Source organism: Odocoileus virginianus, chromosome 12, assembly GCF_023699985.2.
Source record: "Odocoileus virginianus isolate 20LAN1187 ecotype Illinois chromosome 12, Ovbor_1.2, whole genome shotgun sequence".
NCBI lineage: Eukaryota > Metazoa > Chordata > Mammalia > Artiodactyla > Cervidae > Odocoileus > Odocoileus virginianus.
In genome coordinates, this window is record NC_069685.1 from 12890735 (window position 1) to 12908965 (window position 18231).

The 18231-nt window shown below is 39.3% G+C and overlaps 1 long non-coding RNA gene across 15 annotated transcripts in view; it reads left to right on the forward strand.

Moving 5' to 3' along the window:
* Positions 1-18231, forward strand: part of LOC110127999 (uncharacterized) — a 139560-nt gene that overhangs the window by 3925 nt on the left and 117404 nt on the right. For 8 of the 15 annotated variants that reach the window (XR_011490598.1, XR_011490603.1, XR_011490597.1 and 5 more), the window contains exon 5: positions 1961-2165. This is a non-coding gene — a long non-coding RNA (uncharacterized lncRNA). Of the gene's footprint in view, positions 1-1110; positions 1223-1342; positions 1407-1960; positions 2166-3306; positions 4166-8314; positions 12356-18231 lie in introns of those variants that run through there. The other 7 variants (XR_011490604.1, XR_011490608.1, XR_011490609.1 and 4 more) reach the window with 4 other exon arrangements.

Below are 18231 nucleotides of genomic sequence, written 5' to 3' on the forward strand. Positions count from 1 at the left end.
CACTTATATGTAGAGTCTAAAAAATGATACAAATGAACTTCTTTATAAAACAGAAATAGACTCACAGACATAGAAAACAAATTTATGGGTACCAAAGAGGACAAGGGGGCAGGGATAAATTAGGAATTTGGGATTAACAGATACGCACTTCTGTATATGAAATAAATAACAAAGACCTACTGTGTAGCACAAGGTGTGTGCATGCTAAGGTGCTTCAGTCGTGTCCGACTCTTTGTGACCCTATGGACTGTAGCCCACCAGGTTCCTCTGTCCATTGGTTTCTCCCGGCACGAATATTGGAATGGGTTGCCGTGCCCTCCTCCAAGGGAAGTTCCCAACCCAGGAATCGAACCTGTGTCACTTATGTCTCCTCATTGCAGGCAGACTCTTTAGTGCCGCCTGGGAAGCACCCCACCCTTGAGCCATACTCAATATCTTGTAATAACCTCTATTGGAAAAGAATATGAAACTGTAGTACACATATATATTTATGTATAACTAAATCACTTTGCTGTGTCACTTTCCTGAAACTAGCACAACAAACATTGTAAATCAACTGTATTTCAATGAAAAAAAAGGAAACCTTTGAATTCAGAATAGAATATGATACATTTAAGGGAAGGCAGAATAAATAGCAAAATAAAGTAGACAGCTAAGACTGGAGAGGCTATAGGCCAAACTCACAGCGTAGTTTATAGACTCCAGAAAACTAGTGAAGTTTCATTCATGCATTTGTCATTTCCTTTTACAAGTACCTTATCCTTGTTGAACTTCTTTAAATTCTGGCTTTTCACTCAACTTCCCTGGTGGCTCAGAGGGTAAAGCGTTCTGCCTACAATGTGGGAGACCCAGGTTCAATCCCTGAGTTGGAAAGACTCCCTTGGAGAAGGAAATGGCAACCCACTCCAGTATTCATGCCTGGAAAATCCCATGGATGGAGGAACCTGGTAGGTTACAGTCCATGGGGTCGCAAAGAGTTGGACACGACTAAGTGACTTTACTTTCTTTCTAGGAATTTTAGTTCTAACGGCACTTCAGCCATTTCTTCTCCTCTAATCAGCACTTATTTTCTTTGTTTGTTTTCTTTTGTGCACTGTTACTTCTCCGAAGTTTTTTTCATACGTAGAAATTGAATATCCATGTGACTGTAAACTCCATGAGGGCAAAATTGCATTTCCTTCTTGATCCACCCCAGCACAGTCTTGTACAGGCTTATAGTACGGTGGGTGCTGACTTCTAGATAAATGCTGCTGGTAGTCCAATCTTGTTTGACTCAATGCTTTTTAAAGCTTTTCAATACAGAAAATATTTGCATTATAAAAATTTTGATTTGTTAAAACAGGAGGGAAGACACAACTTAAAGTGCACCCTTGCCAAAGAATTTCAGGAGATATTGTCACTAAAATGTGAGTCCCCTGAGGAAGGATGGTGAACAAATACAAGTCCTTTAAACATTAAAGACCAATTATAGTTCAAGTTCACTGATGGCAGTCAGCAATAGGGCTGTTGGTAGGGTTTGCTCTAGTCATTCAGTTGTTTTCAAAAGTTGGCACCTGCCACATGCCAGATCCTGCCCTGGACACTGGGGACAAAGTGAGCAAAACTCCTGTCATGGTGCTCTGCTCCATTGCGGGAGGCAGATAACAAGTAGTTACAGAACATGCTAGAAAATGCTGAGCGCTGTAGAAGAAGGGGGTCATGGGAAAAGAGTACAGGGGCTGAGAAAAATAATAATTTTATTTAGTAAGACTCTACGTACGAACGATTTCCCTTCCAAGAGTGCATTCGTAATTCCAATTTAAGTCCAACAAAGTGAGCCTAGGTACCCAACTAACACAATTGGCTATGTAGTACTGTACTGTAATAGATGTGTAATACTTTTCACACAAATAATACATAAAAACAAACACAAAAGATAAGAGACGGTCTTTGATCTTAAGAAAACATTTTGATCTTACAGTACCTTGGAAAGTACAGTAGTACAATACAGTGGCTGTCATACAGAGGCTGGCATCAAGTGAACAGGCAAGAAGAATTCCTGGAGGTGGGAGATGGTAGAGCTGAAGGGTCTTCAGCAGCAGGTGACCAAGGGCAAGCTGCCATTTCACTCACACCTGATGCTGATGGAATGCACCTTCACATCTTTGAAACTTCACAGCTTGAAGGTTCGTATGTAGGGGACTTACTGTTTATAGTCAGTCCTCTATATCCACAAGTTCTGCATCTGGGGGTTCAGCTAACTGCCATTGAAAATACTAAAAAACGATTCCATGAAGTTCCAAAAAGCAAAACGTGAATTAGCCTTGCACGGATGACTATTTACATGACTACATAGCGTTTGCATTGTATAAGTGTAATAAATATAGTAAGTATAATAAGTATAATGTATATATGGGAGGATATGTATGCATTATATGCAAATACGATGCCATTTTGTATAAGGGACTTCAGCATGTGGATTCTGATAGGGAAGGTTCTAGAACCATTCCCCTAGGGATACCACGGGTATGTTGTCAGGAAAGGTGTCTCCTGAGGTACAGGCAGAGACTGGGGAATAGATATTAGAGCAGAGTGGGCTACGTGCATGTGGATGTCTGTAAGTACAGGGAACAGCAAGTCAAAGGCCATAAAGCAAGCATGCTTGGTATGTTTAAGGATTAGCAGAGAGACCAGTGCAGGTGGAGCAGAGTGGGTGACAGAGGAAATGAGAAGAAATGAGGGCAGGCAATATGGGGCAGCCCAGAGCCCTGCATTGTGTAGGATTTTACAAACTGTGTTATAGACTTTGGTTTTTCCTCCGAATGAAACGGTTATCACTCTGCGGTCTTGGAAATAAACTCTATATGTTAATTTATTATTAAATAAATAATAGCTGTTTCCTATTACAGAGAAAATTAAATACAAGGAAGTAGTTAAGTGAGTGTTCGGAAACTGAAAAAAGGAAGATTATTTAAGTAAAATAGTGATTGTGGGAAGCCCCTCCCATCCCTAGGGATTGGGGAACAAGAGAGGTTGGAATTACCAAAACCTGGAAGCAGACAAAGAAACCCTGGGGTGGGAACCTCCAGGATGCAGACGTGAAGCTGATTGTGGGCATTCTTGGGAAAAGCAAGACTGGAACCCACTGACAGGGCACATTCATTTTCTAGGCTTCCATAGCAAAGTACCACAATCTATGTTTCTTAGAGCGACAGAAGTGTATTTGCTCACAGTCTGAAATTGGAGGGAGGGCAGAGTTTGTTCCTTCTGTTCTGGGGCTCTCTCCTGGTTATGGCAGGCTCAGGTGTACCTTTGCTTGGTTTATAGGTGGCGTTCTTCTTGTTTCTTCACATCGTATTCCCTCCAAGCATGTCTGTCTCTGAGTCTATATTTCCCCCTTTTATAAGGACACCAGTCATATTGGATTAAAGTCTACTTCATCTTAACTCATGCATCTGCCAACACCTTCTTTTCAATTAAAGCCAACTTCAGGGGTACTGGGGGTTAGGTCTTTAACATCTTTGCGGGGGGTGCACAATATAGTGCTTAAACCAAGAGAAGGGGTCATCCCCAGGGTGATTCAGACAGGAACGGCAAGGAAGGAGGAAGGAGCAAGTCTCTTCTCTTGTCATTTGGCCTTCCAGCCTCCCTCCCATGCCCTGTGTCAGGTCAGGTTGCCAGTAAACAGAGCTCAAGATGTGGATCCATGCAAGTGATTTACTGAAGGAGAACTGTTAGGAAAGGATAGTGAGGGAAGCTGGATAAGGCAGGGGAACACAGCTAGGTAAGGATGAAGCTGAAGATATAAACTGGAACCTAGCTTCATTCTGATCCTACTAAAGCATGAATTGCGCTACAGAACTGGTTTCAACCTGAGGCAAGGGTGAAGTGGGATGATTTTTTTTAACCCTTGTGTTGGTTATTATTTGCTGGTTGCCTTCTATTGGGACATAAGCCCCCAGGTACATAGGTGCCATTCTGCCATAACAATGCTCTGGAGAAGGGGCAGCTGTGAACTCTAGTAGCCCACGTTTTTCAAGGAATTTGTCCATTTCATCTGTTGATATACAGTTGTCCATAATATTGCCTTGTTATTTTTTTATTCTATAGAACCTGTAGTAATGTCACTTCTCTCATTCCTAATATTGACAATTTGTGTCATCTGTCTTTTTTCCTGATCAGTGTGGCTGGAGGTTTATCAGTTTTATCAAAGAACTAGTTCTTGCTTTCATTAAATTTCTCAATTGTTTTTCTGTGTTTTTTTTTTTTTTAAATTTAATTGGTTTCCCTTCTGATCTTTATTGTTTAGTCTCTTCAGCTTGCTTTGGGTTTAATTTGCTCTGATTTATCTAGCTGCTTATGATGGAGCCTGAGGTCATTAATTTGGGACCTTCATCTTTTTCTAATGTATGTGATTAGCAATATACATTTTGCCATAGTACTGATTTTAGCCACATCCCACAGATTTGAAATGTGCTTTCAATTTCATTCAGTTCAAAGTACTTTCTGATTTTCCTGTTGAGTTCTTCTTGACCAGTATAGTTTATTTAGAAGTGTCCAAATACTTGGGGATTTTTTTTTTAAGCCTTTATGTTATTGATTCGAATTCAGTTCCATTGTAGTCAGAGAGCATCATCTGTATGAATGGATTCTTTTAACAACTTTTTGAGACATTTTTATGGATGGGAAAATGACCTAACTTGATATACATTCTGTGTACAATGGAAGAAAATACATACTTTGCTGTTGTTGGGTGGAGTGTTCTATAAATGTTAAGTTGTTTGGTTAGTGTTCAGTTTTCTGTTTTTGGTTGATTTTTCAGTCGCTTGTTCTATCAGTTACTGAGATAACTCTGAATATATTATGTATTTTTCTATTTCTTCTTGGAGTTCTATCAGTCTTTGTTTCACGCATTTTGAAACTCTGTTAACTGAGCATATACACATGTAGGACAGTTATGTATTCCTCATGAATTTTTCCTTTTGTCATTATGAAGTATCTTCTTTTATCCTTGGTGATAATCTTTGCTACAGAATTTACTTTGTTATTAATATAGCCACTCTTTCTTTTGATTAGTGTTAACAGACTTTCCTCCCATCCTTTTACTTTTGGTCTATTTCTGTCTTTATATTTAAAATGCATCTATTGTAGGAAGTGTATAGTTGAGTTTTGTTTGTTTCTGTCACTGTAATAACCTTTGATTTTTCATTGAGGTGTTTAGACCCTTTTCATTGGATGTGATTACTGATCCAGTTGGGTTTAAGATTTGTCACCAGTTTGTTTATTTGTCCCTTCTATTTTTTGGTTCTTTTCAAATTCTTTTGGATTGGATATTTTGATTTATTCCATTTTTCTCTGTCTTTGGCTTATTAGCTATACCTTTTACTTTTTTTGATGGTTACTTTAGAGTTTGGAGTAGTTTTAGCTTATCATAGTGTATCTTCAGTTAATATGATACTGTGTCATGGATAGTATAAAAGCCTTAGCAGTATACTTATGTTTTCCTCTCCTAGACTTTGTACATATTCTCCACATATGTTATAAACCTTGGTGTGTATTGCTGTTTAGACAGATTTTTTTTTTGTCAGATTTAAAAATTGGGATAAAAATCTTTCCTATTTATCCACATAATTATAATTTCTGATATTCTTCATCCCTGAGTACAGATACATATTTCTCTGTGCTAGGATTTTCATTTTGACTGAAGAACATGTGTTGACAGTTCTTATAGTTGGAGTCTGAATGTGGTGACTCAGCTTTGGTCTGACAAAGTATTTTGCCTTTGGTTTTTTGAGAGACATTTGTGCTGGGTATAGAACTTTAAGTTGACAGGGTTGTTTTTTTTCCATAAGTACTTTAAAGATGTTGCTCTATTGCCTTAACTATATTTTTCCAAAGAGAACTTGTTATCATCCTTATTTTGTGTTTTTGTTTATATTCTGTTTTAATTCTCTGTTTTCCCCTTATCAGTGAATATAATCTTCTTGATTCTGTTACACCTTTGTATAATTTTCTTCATGTTTCTTGTGCTTGGGACTTGTTGAGCTTCTTAGATTTCATCAAATGTGAAACATTTCCGGCCATTATGTCTTTAGTATCTCCTCTCCTCTGGGGACTCTAAAAATGTATCTTATCAGGCATCTTTAAAGCATCCCATGGCCCACTGACACTCTTAATTTTTCTCTTTTTTTTTTTTTTTAGGCTCTACTTTCTCTATATTTCATTTTGGTTTCTACATCCTCAAGTTCACTAATCTTTAATTCTGCAGTATCTAATCGGCTGCTGTCTCATCTTGGGTATTTTCTAGTTCAGTCATCCCATTTTTCATCTTGAAAAGTTTGATTTGGGTCTTTAAAAAAATCTTTCAAATATGCACTATACTCGCTTAATCTTTCCCCTATATTCTTGAACATAAGGCATATAATTATAGTAACTGTTTTAATGTCCTAATCTGACAATTCTGTCATCCGTGCAAATTCTGGAACTGTGTTTATGCATTGTTTTTTCTCCTTCTATGGCTTATATTAGCCTACTTCTTTGTAAGCCTGATAATTTTTTTGTTGTTAACTTCCAAACCTTGTGATTTTTACCTTGTTAGATGCTTAGTACTACATCCTTATAAAAATTCTTGAACTTTGCTCTGAAGTTTGGTTTTAAGTCACTAGGGTGACAGTTTTGTCTTTTCAAACCTCCTGTTAAATCTTGTTAGGTGAAACCAGAACCACCTTTAATCTAAGGCTAATTTCTTCCACTCCTGAGGTAATACGACTGTAAATACCCTGCCTGATTTTCCTTGAGTTATGTTTTCCCTCTGGCTGCTTGGAACGCGCGCTATTCTTGGACCTGCCTGAGTTCTGAGTATCAGTTCCTTTTAAGTGGTTCTTTCCTTTTCCTCAGGTAACTTCTCTGTAGGCATATGCTCCTACATATGAAGCCTTGAGGGCGTATCCCCTGTGGATCTCCACAGCTGTTTCTCTGTACAGCTGTCTTCTCCCCAGGACTCTGCTTTTTGAACTCCAGCTCCTGGCCACTCCAGACTCTGTGCGTCTTTCCTCAGCTCGAGGTTACTGCCTGGCTCTGTTTGGATTCTCCTTCTTTGCACCGCAGTCTGGAAAATCTGTCTGGGCAGTCAGCTGGAACTGTCATGGGGCTCATATTATTTGTTTTCCTTCTCTCAGGGACCAGTGTCCCCTGCTTAGTAAGTTGATATGCAGTGCCTGAAAGCTTTTCTCTATTTTTTTGGTCCTCATTGTTATAGTAATATAATATTAACTGTTTAGTTGTTTCAGGAAGGGTGTTCTAAGTGGTCCGTCCTACTCCATCTTAGATGATCTAGAAGAAGTCTTACCTTTTTTTTTTTTTTGGTGAGATTTTTGATAACCAATTCAGTTTCTTTAAAATATAACCTATACTTGGTGACTGTTTTTATTTCTTTTCAGTTTCTTATGGTCAGCCCGTGACCATGGCACTCTGCCTCCCTAGACTGACTGCTTCATGTAATCTGTACCCTCACAAAGTAACTGGCAGGTGTTTATTTCAGAGCTTTTCTTCCATCTTTGCCCTTCATTGTGAGTAGTGATGTTAATGAATTACATTCATGTTTCCTCTTATATCAAGCTCTTTCAGCTCTGTCCACCACCTTGTGTTTCAAGAGCCATACCCCGGCCTTCTTCCCGCCTCTGCTATTACTCTGGGGAACCCTGACTCTCAGAAGGTTTCTCTCCTTGTGCGCCATCAGCAACAGTTACTTCTTTTGTTTACACTAGACAGTGTGCTAAATTTATTTAGAAAACACACAGCAAGCCCTTCTGCCACTTTTTTTGGTCCAGAGGCTAACACCTGGCCGCTGTGTATTCTGAATGTAAGGGTGGGGAAATCAGCAGCAGGCTTTTAATAAGTGCTCCTGTTTTCAGCCCCGTCTTGAACCCTACTGCCTATCCCACCTGTCATCCTGAGTCTATGACCCTCCCTCCACTGAGAGGCAGAATGGTTCCCTCCTTGACTGCGGCCCCTCGTATTTATTCTGGGCTGTGTCTTTTCCTAGCTCATTTATTGAGCTCCACTCCTCTCACTCCCCACCCCCTGGAACTGCATTGCAAGAGTTCATTCATTGATGAACTTCCTCCAGTTCTTTTCACTGCTCTCTGTTTACCCTTCCCCTTTAAATTGGTATAGTCTTCTTTTAATACGATCCAAGAAACAAGAGAAGATAAAATCATATGCTCAGTTTGTAATCTTAACCTGGCACCAGTTGCTGTTTAGTATTAAAGCTAAAGATTATTTTTTGTCTAAAACTTATATTTCTTTCTTTCTTTCTTTTTTTTTTTTTTTGCAGGGGTACCTGTCTTGGGAGAACCAAAGGATTGGTTGCAGGATTTAAAAAAAAAATGTTATTTAGTTATTTATTGTTGGCTGTGCTGGATCTTTGTTGCTGCATATGGATTTTCTCTAGTTGCAGAGAGTGGGGGCAACTTTCAAGTTGCAGTGTGTGGGCCTCTCATTGCCATGGCTTCTCTCATTCCAGAGCATGGGCTCAAGGACATGCAGGCTTCAGTAGTTGGAGACACGGGCTTCGTTGCCCTGCAGCATGTGGAATCCTCCCAGACCAGGGATCAAGCCTGTGTCTCCTGCATTGGCAGTGGATTCTTAACCACTGGACCACCAGAGAAGTCCACATTTAATTCTTTATTCACACTATTGACCAATCCCTTTTCCTGACACCATGTCTTTTCTCATTTCAGTTATTCCAGCCTCAACTGCTTTTCCCCTTATTTATCTGGATATTACTCCTGAGTCTTCACTTTCCCTCTCTGTCTCTTTACATGGTTTTATACTCTAGATTATATCCTTGAGCTTCTTTTCTGCTTACTATACCTATTGAACATTTGCATGTGAATATTCACCTTTATCTCAGTATACTCCAAACTAAACTTGCCTTCTTCACTCCTGTATCTCTTCCACCCACCTGTACCTCCTGCCTTGATAAACAGAACTTCCCTAAACTCACATTTAGATCTAGAAGCTTCATTTAGAATCTTTGTAAGAATGATCCACAGATGGCTCTTATGTTACCATATTGGGGGACATACAATATGTGGTTGTTTCTCTTTTTGTAATGATAAGATTTTTCAGTGGCTTAGTGTGTTATAATACAAATTATCCATTAACAAACCCCTATAACCTCTCACCAAGTAGTTTTGACGGTCAGTGAGCTATTGACAGTCATTGCCTAGGTCCAGTATTAGGGACTTACATTTCTTACCAGCTTTACTGCAGCGACTTCTTAAGGTTTCCACGCCTTTAATTTTTTTCCCTTAACTTGACCCTTCTATGTGCACTACCACTAAATAGATTTTTGTGTACCACAGATCACTTTATATGATTTCCCTGCTTAAAATGCTTTAGTGGATTCTTAGTGAATTCAGAATACAATCCAAATTTTAGAGCAAAGATATACAAGAACCTTTACCATCTGGTCCCTGCTTTACCTGACTGTTGCTTACTTTCTATTTTGGCTCAGTTGGTAAAGAATTCACCTGCAATGGAGGAGACCCTGGTTCAGTTCCTGGGTTGGAAAGATCTGCTGGAGAAGGGGTAGGCTACCCACTCCAGTATTCTTGGGCTTCCCTTGTGGCTCAGCTGGTGAAGAATCCACTTGCAATGCTGGAGACCTGGGTTCGGTCCTTGAGTTGGGAAGATCCCCTGGAGAAGGGAAAGGCTACCCACTCCAGTATTCTGGCCTGGAGAATTCCATGGACTGTATAGTCCATAGGGTTGCAAAGAGTCAGACATGACTGAGTGACTTTCACTTTCACTTTATAAATGCTTGAACCTTTCTAAAATAGAATTCATCTTGAGGTAGACAAAGTTATAAGATGTTGGTTTAACACTTATGGGAAATGAGGGATGAGCTGCTGATACAGAGGCAGATGGCAGGATTATTTTCATAGCAATAACACCTAAGCTTTTAAGAAACAGAACATCTTAACATTTCACAACATATGTAAATTAAATCATTACACTGGACACCTTAAACTTACACAGTGCTGTCTGTCAATTATATCTCAATAGAACTGGCAGACTACTTATAAATAAAGAAAAATCCCCGTGTCTTTGACCACATCAACAATGGCAACATGGTGTCTCAAGGCCATCCCCAGGAGTATTGACTAGGGCAAGAAACCCAGGGAAGGAATATAGGATAAGGGGGCAGTGACTTTTGGAAGACAGCGAAGTTACGTTTTTTTCCCTAGCTTTATTGAAGTAGAAATTAACAAAAATTCTGCAGGTTTTAAGGTGTGACGTGATAGTTTCATGTATATATTAATATATATGCATTGTGAAGTGATTGCTACAATGAAGTTATTAACACATTCATCTCCTCACATTGTTACCTTTTTGTGGCTTTTTTTTTGGTATGGTGAAAAAAGTTACATTTTAAAATGTATTGTTTATAAATTCGCCAAACAAGTATATTGTTTGCCTTGGTTGTGTTGCCATTTCAAGCTTCCTTCCCATAATATTTTTCTTCAAATTATTATGTATATGTAAATAGCTATGATTTAATTCATTAACTCATATGAAATTGAATTATAATTTTATAATTAATTTTTAATTTTCATCTATATGTTTTATTTAGGTTCATGTTTAATAAAAATCTACCAAGAAATATATATTGTAACATCTTAATAAGCTTACTCATCATAATAAATTTACTGACATCTCAAGGGAAACATTTTGCTTTTTAAAGAAAAGAAATATCCATACAACTTTTTAAATAAAGCAATATGGAAAGGCTCATAAGAACACAAAGCCCTTCCACCCATACTTCCTGTTCTGATTTCCTCTTTTCAGTCAACCTTTTGGGGTTTCAATTCCCCTTATGATTATAATTACTTGGAATTCTATTCCATTTATGTTTGATTTATTCATAATTCATTATGATTATTTGGCTAAATGTAATTCATTATAAAATAACTTTTAAAGACTAAATTATACCATATTCATTATACTTTACATTTTTATATTTACTTATTCAATTCAACTGAATCAAATTTTATTGCTAGAGAGAAATTTCCTAAATGCAGCAGCATCAATTTAGCTGGCGGCATTTACAAGAGTTTCCATACAGATAGTTGGTCTTTACTAAATATCTGCAACTGGTCCTTAATCATATCTGAATCATAAATGGAGTGATGGAATCATGTCTGGATCAGATGGATTCTATCTCTAACATTCACTGTGCTGGCCACAGTTGCAGGGGCTATGACTAGCTACCATCAGCTAGCCTTTTGAGCAGCCAGCCCTGTCTCTCACATCCAGCACATTGAGCATCCCCGACACTGATTTGCAATCTGCATAATGACTGGAGTCTGTGTCAGTGAGAGGGCTGAACTGAGGTAGACATTCCCAGGGTGCCTGCCACAGGAATCGCTCGTGTTCATTTCTCATGATGCTGGGAGTTCTGTCCCATGAAACTGAATCTCATCAATTCAAATTTATTCTTAAAAAATAGCCTTGTTTAATGGTGGTGACTTAAACTGTTATTTTTATAGTTCATGCTAGGTTTTTTTCATTAGTAAATGTCAATTTCTTCTAATACCTGAATCAGCTGCCATGGTGTAATTTGCTGATATGTTTTCTTTCAATGGAATTGGAAGGGTGAGCTAATGGGACCAAAGGGTGTGCAGAAATGGTGCTTAATTATAAAATAATGGAAAACAGTCTGCATCATGAAATTACCTCATAAACAGAGTGATCACAACTGAGATGATTCAGTAATTAATGATTACATCAAGTAAATTAACTCGTTTGTATCTCAACCCTACATGAATGATGTGAGAAAGTATAATACCTTCACTATGTAAACAATTAATAAAATATGGAAGACATTATAAATTCACAGAATTGAAAGCCCACACAGCTATAGAATTAATTACTTTTGTGTGCTTTAGGTGTTTTGGAAACTAAGAATTAATTTTCTGGCTTTGCCTCAAATCAAGACCACCCTGTAGAAAAGTTTAATTCCTCAGTGAGTACCTATTTATCATTTAGCGGAATGTTTGGCAACCAAGCCACCAAAACAACATATGCAAATGGATGTTTACTAATGATTGAATGAAACCATGCTCTATTTCTGAATGTGCTTAATTTGAGTAATGTACAAATACAAGGACTTATTTATTCAAAACAGGCTACCTTAATCAAGATGCAGAATTAATCTTCAAAGATACTGAATTGTTTACAATTTTGGCAGTTTTACAATCTGGCAAACATTTCTTTGAAAATGTGAGAGATGAGAACAATATGAGTTTAGTTAGATCAAACCTAAATGTATGATTATTTAAACATTTTCAAATAAACATTTGAAACTTTATCTTATAAATAATTGTCCTGGAGGAAATACTACATTACAAAACCTTTATCATGCAGTTTAAAATGTGAATTTTCAGTAGTCTTATGGTCTGGAAGGGGACTGATATTTGTGAATGTTCTGACAGACTCAAACAAAAACTTAGCATTTACAATTTAGGGCCAAAGAAATTACATCTAAGGCAACAACATATCTGATTTGATAGAATCTGAAATAGTTAAAAAGTTATTTGTGTGGTGAGGTTTGAGGCCACAAATTCTGTGTTATTCAAAATTCCATGAATTGCATGTATCCTTTTATTTTCAAAATGGGTGGCTTACTTGTAAGGAAATTCTTCAGTTCTTTATTAGAAATACATCTAAATTTTATGCCCTGCTCAAGGGCATGAAATTCTGCAAACATTTTCATTTATTAATAGTTGTAAACACCTGGGCATTTATAGACATTACAGATATTTTTACATGTATAAATTTAGAATGTTGGATATAAGACAAAGATTTCTAATTTTAAAATCTATTTGTACTTCATAAGACTTTAGTTTCCAAAAGAGTTTTGATGTTTTGGTTTGTTTACCTTAAATAAAATATGATTTTTCTATTTAAAATATCTGAAAGTATATTCTCAAATATCAACTAGTTCTTGAAATATATCTGGGTAGTTACCAGTGTAAATGAACTCCAGTGTCAGGATTCCATATCCTTTAAAACAGATGATTTTTTTTTTTCCCTTTTGGTAAAGGGGCGGAAAATTGTGGGTATATTCTTGGAAACATGAATCCAAAACATATTAAGCCAGACTTTATTTTCCTTTGAAAAAATAATTCTGTCCTAATTACCACATGTGCATTGTTTATTGCTTTTAAAGAATGACTTAACATGATTTATAAGCAAGCACCTGAGAAAGAATGTCTTATTTTCCTCCAGAAAAAGTGAGAGGCTCAGCGTGTGAGACCAACCCAAAGGCCAGCACGACACCGGATGATAGTCCTAAAATAAAGTCTTCACTCACAGATAGGAAAAGAAACTTTCAAAACTGGACTGATCTTGTGAGGCATGGACATTGATTTAGTGTCTCCTCGGGGAGGGAGGGGGGAGGGATGAGATCATATTTCTGAAATTCAGTGTTAGGTCCTAAAAGTTTGTAATTCAGCCTTATCTCATTTCTTTTAAAACTAGGATTTTCCTCTTTCTTCATCTCTGCTGGAACATAGTGGATTTCTCAGTTCCTTTGGTGCTCTTTTATTATATAGATGAATGGCTATTTTTATTTTTTTGTATAAATTCTTCTAAGAACTTCCTCTCTTTGATTGCCTATGTGACATTTCCCTCCAGTCTTTGAATCCATTTGATCAATTATTTTTGGGAAACGGAAGTTTCTTCTGTGAAACACAGGAAAGAGCTATATTTGAGCCCACCCTTTATGTTAGGGGCAACGAGCAGTGTTTTGCATCTATCATCTCATTTCATCATCCTAGCAACTCTACAATGAATATATTTTACATGTGAAAACCAAAAACTCAGTGAGGCGAAGAAAATTTCTCATGGCCTTGTAGAAGGTCAACCACAGAGCTGTGGTCCAAACACAGATATATCCAAAGATGATGTTCACTGAGTTCACAGCTGGGCTGTGATGATTGTCATATCTTAAACACGGATGTCTGAGTGCTATGCTCATCTTCTGAGACTGAATCCTTCTGTATATACACTGCTAAGAGTTCTCAATGGGCTTTCCTGGTGGCTCAGTGGTAAAGAACCCTCCTGCCAATGCAGGAGACTCAGGTTTGATCCCAAGTCTGGAAGGGTTGGGAAGATCCCCTGGAGAAGGAAATGGCAACCCACTCCGGTATTCTTGCCTGGAAAATCCCCTGGAGTCTGGTGGGCTACAGTCCATGGGGTTGCAAAAGAGTTGGACATGACTTAGTGACTAAACAACAGTGACAGAGAGTTCCCAGTATCTGCTATTATCATGTTTCTTTAAAGTCTGAAGTTCAACACGTGTGTCCTTGTGGAGGAGAAAACACAACCCATTTCTCTAAATTGTTCTTATTTCCACTGACCCCTTCCTTCAGGTCATCCTTGTCACCTCCTCCTAAAATAACTCCCTGTGTTTGTCATCACTTCTGGTTTTCTGACCACATCTTCTCTATTAATTATACATGCTTTGTAATGGTATCATCACAAACTGGGCAGCTTAAAACATATTCGTGAGTTTTATGGCTTCTGTGAGTTAGGAATACAGGCTCAGCTTCAGAGTCTCTCAGCACCACTATCAAGGTGTGTTGACCAGGGCTCCAGTCCCAACTAAGGCAAAACTGGGGAAGGAACCACTCTGTGGCACATATAGTTGCTGGCAACTTTAAGTTTCTTACAGGCACATGGAGCAAAAGCTTCAGTTTCTTGTTGACTGCTGGCCAGAGGTCCTCTTCGGTTGTTTATCACATGGCCCTTGACATAGGTCAGCTCACAACATGGCAGCCATTTCTTCAAAGCCAGCAAGGGAGAGAGACTGTCCTCCCCCAAAGGACCGTTACAGTCTTGTGTATTGTAATCACATACATGCAATCAGGTACGTCCCATCACCTTTGCTGTACTCTACTATTTGGGAGCCAGCCACAGGTCCTGCCTACACTCAAGGGAAGAGACTCACTTAGAAGATACGCACACCAAGAGATGGGCATCTTGGGGATCACCCCAATGTCTGTCAGCTCCTCCTTTCTGGGCCGTGACTGTTCTTCCACCTCATTTGATCTCCAGGCCATTGACCTCTTTTCTTTGTCCTGATGTATCAGTCTCCAGCTCTTTTCACACCCCCCACCATCCTGCTTAGATTAGATCCCTTGCTTCCATATTTCAATTACTATCATGTTAATATCCTGATCCCTTGACCCTTTGCTTATTGGCTGCATTTACGTGGAAAGACTCCAACTCTAGATAAGCCCCATGATTCTTCTCCCCTGAATCTAAACTCAAATGGTACAACTGTAAATTCATGCTCACACATTCCACTTGGCTCTCCACAGTACTCAGCAATCTTGCCACATTTTCCCACTCAGTTTGCTCCCCTATTTCCCACAAGAGCTATTCTAAACTTAATTCATTACCCTTAAATCTTCAAGCCCTTCCTCCTCTGCCTCTTTATTATCAGCATGTGAACTTAACCCCTGTATTATACACATAAAAAAAGAAACCATCATATGGGATTTCCGTCAACTTCAACCCAGTTTACAAATCTTCCTGCATCTATGTCCATCCTTTCCTTTCTCTCCTCCCCTGTCACCAGATGAAACATTTGAAATTTCATATCCTCCACCTGAATTTTATCCCTCCATTATTTAACTTGTAGTTTCAACATCTTCATCTTTACCAGCTCCTTCTTATCAATATTTAAGTATGCAAATACTTAAGCATTCTTTAGCCCCATGTTCCCCTGTGTAGTCACAGGCCTATCTTTCTCTTCCTTTTTACAGCCTGATTTCTTTTTTTTTTTTTCCATTTATTTTTATTAGTTGGAGGTTAATTACTTTACATCATTGCAGTGGTTTTTGTCATACATTGAAATGAATCAGCCATGGATTTACATGTATTCCCCATCCTGGCCCCCCCTCCCACCTCCCTCTCCACCCGATCCCTCTGGGTCTTCCCAGTGCACCAGGCCCGAGCACTTGTCTCATGCACCCAACCTGGGCTGGTGATCTGTTTCACCCTAGATAATATACATGTTTCAATGCTGTTCTCTCGAAACATCCCACCCTCGCCTTCTCCCAGAGTCCACAAGTCTGTTCTATACATCTGAGTCTCTTTTTCTGTTTTGCATATAGGGTTATCATTACCATCTTTCTAAAGTCCATATATATGTGTTAGTATACTGTAATGGTCTTTATCTTTCTGGCTTACTTCGCTCTGTATAATGGGCTCCAGTTTCATCCATCTCATTAGAACTAATTCAAATGAATTCTTTTTAATGGCTGAGTAATATTCCATGGTGTATATGTACCACAGCTTCCTCATCCATTCATCTGCTGATGGGCATCTAGGTTGCTTCCATGTCCTGGCTACTATAAACAGTGCTGCGATGAACATTGGGGTGCACGTGTCTCTTTCAGATCTGGTTTCCTTGGTGTGTATGCCCAGAAGTGGGATTGCTGGGTCATATGGCAGTTCTATTTCCAGCTTTTTAAGAAATCTCCACACTGTTTTCCATAGTGACAGCCTGATTTCTTGAAAGAACTGAGCATGCTAGATGTCACTTTGACCTTACCTATACTGGCTTTACAACACTCATTCTGGCTGCCAACTTCAGTGCTCCTCGGTAGTTCTGCTCATCTCACCAATGGTCTTTCCTCAGCAATGCTCAGTAGAGTTGAACAGTCTTTTCTTAAAATATTATTTTTCCAGGGAACCCTCCTATAGTGCTAGTGGGAATGTAAATTGGTACAGACACTATGGAGAACAGTATGGAGGTTCATTGTTTTGCTTAGTTGCTAAGTTGTTTTGCAACCCCATGGACTATAGCCCGCCAAGCTCCTCTGTCCATTGGATTTCCTGGACAAGAATACTGGAGTGGGTTGCCATTTCCTTCTCCAATGGAAGCTCATTATAAAACTAAAAGTAGAGTTACCGTAGCCTTCCCTGGTGGCTCAGATGTTAAAGAATCTGCCGGCAATGTGGCAGACCTGGGTTTAATCCTAGGGTTGGGAAGATCCCCTGGAGGGCATGGCAACCCACTCCAGTATTCTTGCCTGAAGAATCCCCATGGACAGAGGAGCCTGGTGAGCTATAGTCCATGGGGTCACAAAGAGTTGGACATGACTGAGCAACTAAGCACAGCACAGCACAGTTACCATATGATCCAACAACCCCACTCCTGGACCTATATCTGGAGAAAACACTAATCTAAAAAGATATATGCACCCCAATGTTCATTCAGTTCAGTTCAGTCACTCAGTCGTGTCTAACTCTTTGCCATCCCATGAACCGCAAAACGCCAGGACTCCCTGTCCATCACCAACTACCGGAGTCCACCCAAACCCATGTCCATTGAGTCGGTGATGCCATCCAACCATCTTAGCCTCTGTCATCCCCTTCTCCTCCTGCCCTCAATCTTTCCCAGCATGAGGGTCTTTTCAAATGAGTCAGCTCTTCGCATCAGATGGCCAAAGTATTGGAGTTTCAGCTTCAGCATCAGTCCTTCCAATGAACACCCAGGACTGATCTCCTTTAGGATGGACTGGTTGGATGTCCTTCCAGTCCAAGGGACTCTCAAGAGTCTTCTCCAACACCACAGTTCAAAAGCATCAATTCTTCAGTGCTCAGCTTTCTTTATAGTCCAACTCTCACATCCATACATGCTGCTGCTGCTAAGTCGCTTCAGTCGTATCCAACTCTGTGCGACCCCACAGATTGCAGCCCACCAGGCTCCCCCATCCCTGGGATTCTCCAGGCAAGAAAACAGGAGTGGGTTGCCATTTCTTTCTCCAATGCATGAAGGTGAAAAGTGAAAGTGCAGTCACTCAGTTGTGTCCGACTCTTAGCGACCCAATGGACTGCAGCCTACCAGGCTCCTACGTCCATGGGATTTTCCAGGCAAGAGTACTGGAGTGGGTTGCCACTGCCCACATCCATACATGACCACTGGAAGAACCATAGCCTTGACTAGATGGACCTTTGTTGGCAAAGTAATGTCTCTGCTTTTTAATATGCTGTCTAGGTTGGTCATAACTTTCCTTCCAAGGAGTGAGCATCTTTTAATTTCATGGCTGCAATTACCATCTGCAGTGATTTTGAAGCCCAGAAAAATAAAGTCAGCCACTGTTTCCCTATCTATTTGCCATGAAGTGATGGGACCGGATGCCATGATCTGAGTTTTCTGAATGTTCAGCT